This window comes from Brienomyrus brachyistius, unplaced genomic scaffold (genome assembly GCF_023856365.1).
Source record: "Brienomyrus brachyistius isolate T26 unplaced genomic scaffold, BBRACH_0.4 scaffold474, whole genome shotgun sequence".
Taxonomy (NCBI): Eukaryota; Metazoa; Chordata; class Actinopteri; order Osteoglossiformes; family Mormyridae; genus Brienomyrus; species Brienomyrus brachyistius.
The window spans coordinates 64,381-73,626 of NW_026042749.1; positions in this window are offsets into that span (position 1 = coordinate 64,381).

Sequence of the window (9,246 nt, forward strand, 5' to 3'; positions counted from 1 at the left end):
CTTCAGGAAGAGTCAGACTGCGGTGTCATTCAGAGATACCATTGTCTAAGACTTGCACTAAAACATTCTATGCACTTGGGCATATTTAAACAAAGTAGTATGGTACCTATGTCAGAATCCATCCCTGCCTTGTCCTGTTCACATGTCACTGGCCATCCTATTCTCTCCTCTGTCTTGTACCCCTTAGCCCATAGTGTGTTTGCCTGCTCATCGGGCCACCATGTGGCTTAACGGGCCAAGTGGTTGGCCACCGTGCCTGACTCCCCTTTTGATTGTGGGTTTTGAGGATATCAGTGGGTCTGTGTTTTCATGATTGTCCCCCAGGCCACCATGCAGCTCAGCCCTTGATTCCAACTACAGTAGCAATCAGGTGGTTCTCGGTCTACTAGGACTGTATAACAGGATTCTTCACCCATTCTATCTTTACTCCTTCAGCCGCATACATGAGTCAGACCTATAGGTTATTCAAATTCCGTCCTGCCAAATTTACTGGACAGGAAGTGGACACTGCAAATGAATGTGTGAATACGCCAATACCTACATCTTTACAAGTTACATTAAGGGGTTTGGTACAGTAAATGGCTGTGAGGTGGGATTTCTTCTTGATGTCTGTTTGTAGCCCGTCCACCAGCAGCTGCTGCTGTATTTATCACACCAAGCAGGGAAAGTATATTGCTAAATTTTCCTTAGTTCAATTACGCTTGATTAAGCTAATTAAGCCGGCTATGTTATTTACATTCAGAAGGATGCCGCCATATTGGGTTATACACAGATGCCACGATAGCTCACACTCACATTCCCTCTTCATTATTTTTCTAAACACACTCTATCCTGCCTTGTCACCTGCAACAAGATCTCACTCCCTGTAGCAATAAAAGTCTTTCTTATGATTGAGCAGATTTCTGCTTCTCTCCTAACCATGGGCATCCAAAGTAAGATGAAGCAAAATGTTAGGAAATTTGATAACACATGGTTACTCTTTTGGTAACAGTGACTTTGGTTTTATTTTGATAGATGTAAACTACATAATATGGTCTTAACCTTGTTTTCTGTCCTAAAAGCAAACTTTTATGTTACAGGAGAAAAGTGCACAGCTGCTTGGATCAACCCCAGCTAATCAGCGCATATGGGAATCTTTTCAAAATACCATGTGAGTCTTATGCAATTTACCCAATTAATATAAGCTCTTTAGATGACGCTTAAATAATCAATTCCCATCAACTTAGTGTCAAAACACAAACTCAGTGGCAAAAAAGTGAAGGGCAACAGACTAAGTTGTGAAAATGAAATCTGCATGTGATGAAAGGGCATGTGACTGTATCGCGATGATTATAATCATCAGATCAAACGGACCACGGAGTTGGCGGTATGGTCACACTGCTGGTCCCATGTCAGTAGGGTATAGCACACCCCTGGGCCCGGATACTACTAGGATGTCACTGGTGTACCACTGTGCCGTCAGAGTGTGGTGTGTCACTCCACAGCATTGGCAGGATTGCTCCTCTCCCTGCAGCGCCACCATACGCACATGACGGTCATCTGTGGTACTGCAGAACTGAGATGTATCGCTGAACATGGTAGGACGCCAGTCGTCATCAGTCCATCAGTCCATGCCTCCCAGTGACTACACCACTCCAAACGCAACCGTTTCTGTGCTATTGTGAACGGCAGCCTATGCATGGGACGGTGAACCCGTAGTCCAGCTGATGCCAGTCATCGCGACACGATGATATAGGGTGTTGTAGAGAGTCCAGTAGCTGTGTCCATATATCAGGCGCAGGTGTCATGGGGATCTGTGATGCTTGGAGCACAATCCGACGATCCTTCCTTGGCGTGGTCTGTCTTGGATGACCAGAAACTTCACGACGTGTGTGGATGCCTCACGTGCCCATTGGTTTCAATATCAGGCCACTGTGATATCCGCATGGCCCACATGCAATTGCAGCACATGACCACCTGGCTTCATGTAAACCCGCAATGCAACCCTATCAAACTCCGTCAAGTGCCGTTAACACTGTCTAATGTGACTACGAGGCATCCTGTGTCTGGTGATTAAACATGCCAACTCCTTGCAATTTGAATCATTTACATATCCATCACTGGTCTGCACATGTACCAGATTACATCTTTAATCGGATAGTTACTTCTGGGTTCTCAACTTTTTTTTTCATAATACCCCTTAAGTGTATATGCCCTTCACTGATGAGAAATTCATCAACATCTAAGTCCTACATTCATGTACAATGCATATTAAATGAATATTTTGTCACTATTAGTTTTGATGTATCATTCTTTGAATGCACTCAATTGAATCATGGACAGTGGTTCCACATGGAAAAAAATGAATATTCCGAAAAGGAAAAATCCTTCTTCGGTTGATACATTCACTTTGTGTTCTGAGAATTTTTCCCTTGAGTGCCTTGTACAGTATGTCTAGTGTGTTTTTGGTGTGAATGTGGCCATAATCATACAAGGAAAAAACCACTGACTTGTAGTGAACATGTAAAACCGCAACATGCAGTGTCATACGTAACTGAAATAAGAAATGCTGGATTGCCTGAGTTGCATGCGTGCATGTTTTTTAATATGGGCAACATGGTTCCCTGAGATGCCTCAGTGTTGCTCACCGCCATCTCTAACACACAACCTCACAAACCATCTTAAAACTACTGAAAGAAATAATTGGCTACACTGCAGCTCCACTGTTTTGTTTGGCACCCCTGCATGTCCTGCATTGTGTGGGGAAAAAAGCTGAAGGCTGAGGAATGTTACATAACACAGCTAGAATGTAAAAACTCTCTCTGGTGTAATTCACTGCGTAAAACCAATGGTCCTAAGTGTGGTGTCTTCTTCATAACACTCCCTGATGTTTGTGTCCGTGACCATGAGATAGGGTGGCTGCTTTTCTTCCTTGCTTTCCTTGTATTCCTACGTTTCCTCCCCAGCCTTGGTTGGTAGGTCAGGCAGCATCACCTTGTTTTAATAGACCCAGGTGCAATTTATCTTGAAATTAGACTCAAGTGCAGAAAATGTTCTATCAGAAGTCTTTGACAATCTCTGAATTACACAGAAATCTGACTTCTTCTGAAGCTGTGAAATTGTTCATCTGTATTTGCTGCATTGGTACTTGTTGATGTGCGTGTGCCCTGCTTAAGGAGTAAAGGGGAGATGACATGCAGAGCTAGTTTTCTGTAGTTTATTTTCTTTGTCTGAATAATAATATTCTCTTCATATAGGAACCCAGTCTCTGGCTGGAAATTTCTACAATAGAGCCATTTAGTTATTTCTAGAAAAATATTTAGAGCCAATGACCTGATGTCATAGTAACACAGGTCACTGTCCGTGGTGCTGAATTCTCTACTTGATGGGCTGGTGCTGAATGAATAGGCCAGGTGTCTGTGTGCTTCCACTGACTGGCACCCAGACATATAATGACTTTTAACAATGAAGGGGGAAAAGTCCAGACAGGAAATTAGTCAACAGTAATTAGTAATCAAATATAGTTCTCATTTATCATTATGTAAATTTCAAAAACCTTTTCTGACTATTAATCTGCACGTTGCAATAATTTAATATTAACTAACTTGCTGTAACGTAAAGTGAAAAACAAGTTTTAAAACTAGCTGTGAAATTTTTGATGCTGTTGACCTGAATGTTGTTGCCAGAGCCTTAGGATACGTCTCTACACATAAGTGAGGGGATGGATGCACTATTCTATGGAGGCTTCTGAAGAGAATTATTATCCCAAATTTAAATTGAGAGAGATGATTAATTCCTTTTTAATGCAGTCTGCCTTAAGAGCCCCTGTTCTGCCGTTGATCTTTTGCATGGATGCTATCATGTATTAGTTTACTCTATGAAATTTAGTTTGAATTTTGATCACATGTCAAACTAAAGCATTTTGGACTGGATTCCTGAGTTCTTTTTAACGCTGTTAAGTTACATTTTTATTTCAGCATAATTACAAGTTCCCGCAGGGAAGAAATAAGTCAGTTACTTAATAAATGACTATAAAGTAGTTGCTGCAGTATATATTCCATAAATTTACTGAACTGGAGTTTTATGCATCCTTACAAAGTAATAACTGTATGTGTTCTTTAAGTATGAAAGAGTTTAGGACATTGTCACCTGCAGTGGACGGCCACGTGTCCCCATAATTATAACTTTAGATTATATTTCTGCATGACTGAGTATTCACTGAGTACCTGGTAGTGTTGGATGATATTTACGTCTCATATTTACCATTTATGTCAGTCTTCAAAGTGTGTGGATTATTAAGGTTGGTCTTGGTTGTTTTCTTCCCTGGAGAAACAGAAGTTTAATGCCATGATGCCACAGCAGCTCGCCGTTCCTGTCAGTACGGTGGAGGTAAGAGTTTGAAACATTCATCAGCCTGTCAGCTACGCATCTCGCCTGGACATGGGACTCAGCTTTTATTCTTCCATAATACCGCTTAAGTACCTCACTCTACTCAATCTCAGTACTGTTTAAGGGTAAATAACTTTTGTCACTGACTGCCAGAGATTATGGCAATTAAATGGAAAATATGAAGCAGACATATGAAATACAGTGGGCTGTTTGCAGTAAGTTGGGCTTAGGGTTAGTAATGGGGCTTTTTCCACTGACTTCTGCTTCTGTGCCCTTTCTTCACACTGCTGTTCAACTGTCCTCTTTATAGGAGGGAGGAGCAGCGCAAATGCAGCCGACAGATATAAAGCCATGTGCTGGCAGCAGACGCTTCGCACCCCTTAATAGCATATCTGTTGCTGGTAAGACTGTCTGTGCTGCCGGTCATCTCAGTAACCAGGTGAAACTCCCCAGGCAAGATCAGGACAATGTTGTGTTGAGTTTCAGTGAGTTTCCTGTGTGTAAAGCCAGTTTTGGGGTCAATGTGGAGCCTGGTCCAGTCATGAGCTGGGGAGACGTGACCAAGGCTGCACTGTTACTCTTGTGTGTCTTTTCATTCAAAACTCTTTTTTTTTTTATTTCCCCATAGTGTCCATCATCTTGAGCAGCACCGGCTGTCATTTAGCACAAAAGATGCCTGTTCAGTTTTCCATCTGAACAAGGGCCCTCTGGACCCAGGTGTGCACTACATGAGCACTTTGTTCCTGACTCCTTATCAGCGTTTACATTTACACTCTCAGCCAGTCTTTAATCTGCAAAGTTACGCTTGGTGAGATTTATACAGACACGAGTAAAGAGGATTTTTTCACTTTTCCCAAATTCCCTCTAAGTCTGTATTTTCACCTCTTGAATGCTGGGATTTGTAGGCCCAGCTCTTCACCATGTATAACAACATCACCCTCAACGCTAGAGAAACCAAGGAGCTGATCCTGGACTTTCGCAAACGGATGACTCCCCAAAGTCCTATCTACATCGCAGAGGATGCTGTAGAGGCTTCAACAGCTTCCAGTTCCTCGGGCACACAGCTTCTGGTGGTCAAAGGCATCGTCTTCAGGTGCTGCCTCAGAAAAGCAAGCAGCACCTTGAGAGACTCTAGCCACCCAGCACTGTCACTTTTCACCTTCCATCCATCCATCTGCACAAGCATTTCCAGATTTAGAGACAAGTTTCCTCCCCATTGCTGTTAACCAGCCAGTGACGCTGACATTTCCTCACACTGCCACTGTTACCTCATTCTGTACTGTTACTGTGTCTGTCTATGCTGGTGCCATTACTTTAATTTTATTTATATAGTATTATCACTGGTTATACTGTTGAGGTGCAACTACAGACAATTTTTCTTTGAATTAATCTAGCGACTATTTTCCCAAGCTGTTGATTCATCAAAACTATTATTTTTCCTCCAGAAAATCAGATTGACCGTTTAAGTTAATATTATTTTAAGAACAACACAAACTACGTCATTGCGGGGTTTTAGATAATGGACACTATACAGATATTTTTTTCGCCCACCATTCAATAAGCAGATAAGTAACTTGTCTAAAATATTTAGATTTGTATTGTGATCCCCAAAAGTTAGTAATCTGTATAAAATCAGTGTATCTTTGTTTTTTAAATTTGATTCTGTAAATCAATGTACACTGAACAAAAATATAAACGCAACACTTTTGTTTTTGCTCCCATTTTTCATGAGATGGACTTAAAGATCTACAATTCATTCCAGATACACAATATTACCATTTCTCTCAAACATTTCTCACAAATCAGTCTAAATGTGTGATAGTGAGCACTTCTGCTTTGCTGAGATAATCCATCCCACCTCACAGGTGTGCCACATCAAGATGCTGATCTGACATCATGGGTAGTGCACAGGTGTACCTTATACTGCCCACAATAAAAGGCCACCCTGGAATGTGCAGTTTTGTCTCACAGCAAAATGCCACAGATGCCACAAGCATTGAGGGAGCGTGCAATTGGCATGCTGACAGCAGGAATGTCAACCAGATCTGTTGCTCGTGCATTGAATGTTCATTTCTCAACCATAAGCCGTCTCCAAAGGCGTTTCAGAGAATATGGCAGTACATCCAACCGGCCTCACAACCGCAGACCACGTGTAACCACACCAGCCCAGGACCTCCACATCCAGCAGGTTCACCTCCAAGATCGTCTGAGACCAGCCACTCAGACAGATAATGCACGGCCCCATGTTGCAAGGATCTGTACACAGTTCTTGGAAGCTGAAAATGTCCCAGTTCTTGCATGGCCAGCATACTCACCGGACATGTCACCCGTTGAGCATGTTTGGGATGTGCTTGACCGGCGTATACGACAGCGTGTACCAGTTCCCACTAATATCCAACAACTTCGCACAGCCATTGAAGAGGAGTGGACCAACATTCCACAGGCCACAATTGACAATCTGATAAACTCTATGCGAAGAAGATGTGTTGCATTGCATGAGGCAAATGGTGGTCACACCAGATACTGACCGGTTCTGAGTCCCCAGACCCCCAATAAAGCAAAAAACTGCACATTCCAGGGTGGCCTTTTATTGTGGGCAGTATAAGGTACACCTGTGCACTACCCATGATGTCAGATCAGCATCTTGATGTGGCACACCTGTGAGGTGGGATGGATTATCTCAGCAAAGCAGAAGTGCTCACTATCACACATTTAGACTGATTTGTGAGAAATGTTTGAGAGAAATGGTAATATTGTGTATCTGGAATGAATTGTAGGTCTTTAAGTCCATCTCATGAAAAATGGGAGCAGAAACAAGAGTGTTGCGTTTATATTTTTGTTCAGTATAGAATAAGCCCAGATTTTAACCTAAAAATTTTCCTCAAATGTTTATAAGTACAACCTCTAAAGATAGGCCTACACCCGTTTTGGCATTGTCTCCGGATCCCATGACAAATAATGCCTTCAGTACATCCTCCTCAACCCACACTGAAAGCAGAAGTGCTATGGGCTTTGCAAACGGTTTGCCGACATCACTCCTATACGTCCAATGATGACATTCACACCGTCTCCAGGGTGATGTTCCCTGACTCGCAGGGTCACTTGTGGTAAAGATAAAACCGCTTTTCTTGCGCGATTTGGACTCGCTCCATATATTAAAAGGGAGGTCATGTTTGACGTAAGTATGAACAGGACCATCAAAAGAAAACAACTGGATGTGCATGTCAGGTATTGGGTGAATTATGAGAATGGCTCTCGAGTGCAGTCCTGGTTCTGGGATCACAGTACATGAGCCACTCCACCGCTGAAGACTTACTGGAGAAGTTTAAGGTAAGCCATTCAATAACATTTAAACTCATTAACGAACCCATGATTTTTAAATATCCATGGTTTATCTTTACATGTGTTTAAATGGGAGAACCATATTTATTGGTAAGCATATTTTAAAGATTTTATTGCTGCTTCATGGCTTTTGCTGCAAAAAAAATAGTTCATTGAGGAAATAGAATGTTTAAGTGTTGTGTAGCAACATGTACAGCTGTTGTACAGGCAAAAACTCTGGCTCAGTCCAAAGGAGGTGGATATAGGAATGGCTGTCATCAAGGTGGGACTTCTGTGAATTCACTGGTATCTTTACATACAAATGTATCAAACAATTGTGAAGTAAAAAATATGTGAATAACATGGAGTTTGAATGGAGTTTGAGCTGGTTTGATATGTACAGCTGAGGTAGTGTTAACCTTGGGCTGAGTGTGCAGAAAGATTCTGGAAATTTGACAAACCATCTTTTTGTCAGAGACAGTTAGGAGCCAAAGGCAGTGGAAGTGACCTTGGTGTCCTTCAGATTAAAAAAAATTGCCAGATTGTGCTCTCAAAAATGTGCAAAAAGGCCTTGGATAAATGCCCTCTGAAGTACTCGATTGTACATGAGATGACGTGCTTGGACCCAAACAAAATGCACACCAGCCAGATAACTGTCATGCCCCGGCTCGTCCGCTCCTCGTGTGTGCCACGCCCCCTAATTACCCCACGTGTGATTTCCTGATCCTGCCAGTCGTGTCTTGTTTCCTGCTGCCTTGTTCTGTGTATTTAAGTCCTGGTCTCCCCAGTTTGCTTTGTCTGTCATTAATGTCTGATGTTCGTAAGCGTGAGCTGTTTCCCGGTCCCTGTCCTCGTATTAAACTCCCGTTTGCCCCCGTATTCCTGCTTCCTGCTTGCCTGCTTGCCCGCACGATCGCCGCTTCACCCCGTACCCGATCGTGACAGAATGACAGACCACAAAAGGAAAGGCCCCCGGAGAAGGAGGAGAGGACCGGAGGAGACGATCCGCCTGGGAGCCTGTTCGCTCTCCCGGCTATGGATCACTTCGGAGGAGAATGAGAGGGAAGTACCCCCGCTCTACCTCCAGCCCGGAAGCTGACCACACACTACCCCCGATCCCGTGTGGAAGTACTGGCTCTCCAGTGAGGATGAGGACGAGGAGCCCTTCCTCTACCCTTACCCGGAGCCGATCCTTTCACCCGCCTGTTTCTCAGGACATCGCACCACCTCTCGCCGCCGCTGGGCGCCGAGAAGGAGGAGGAGACCGGCGATTGCCTGTCCCGAGGAGCTCCCTCCGTTAACGCCCACGGACACACAGCTCTCTCCCCCTGCAGTAACCCACCCCGGAGGCGCTGCCGCGCCTCACTTAGGGAAGCCGGTGAACTGCGCCTCCCAGTTCTTTGCCCTCCAGGGGTTGTTCTGGAGGATCTGGGGGGAACTGGTCCCTCCAGTAAGTCCGGAGGTAGGCGGGGCTAGCGGAGCGACTCCAGAGGAGCTTTGCAGCATTTACTCCGCTTCCGACCCCGAGGAGCTGGTGAGTATGGCAGAGGACGTGCG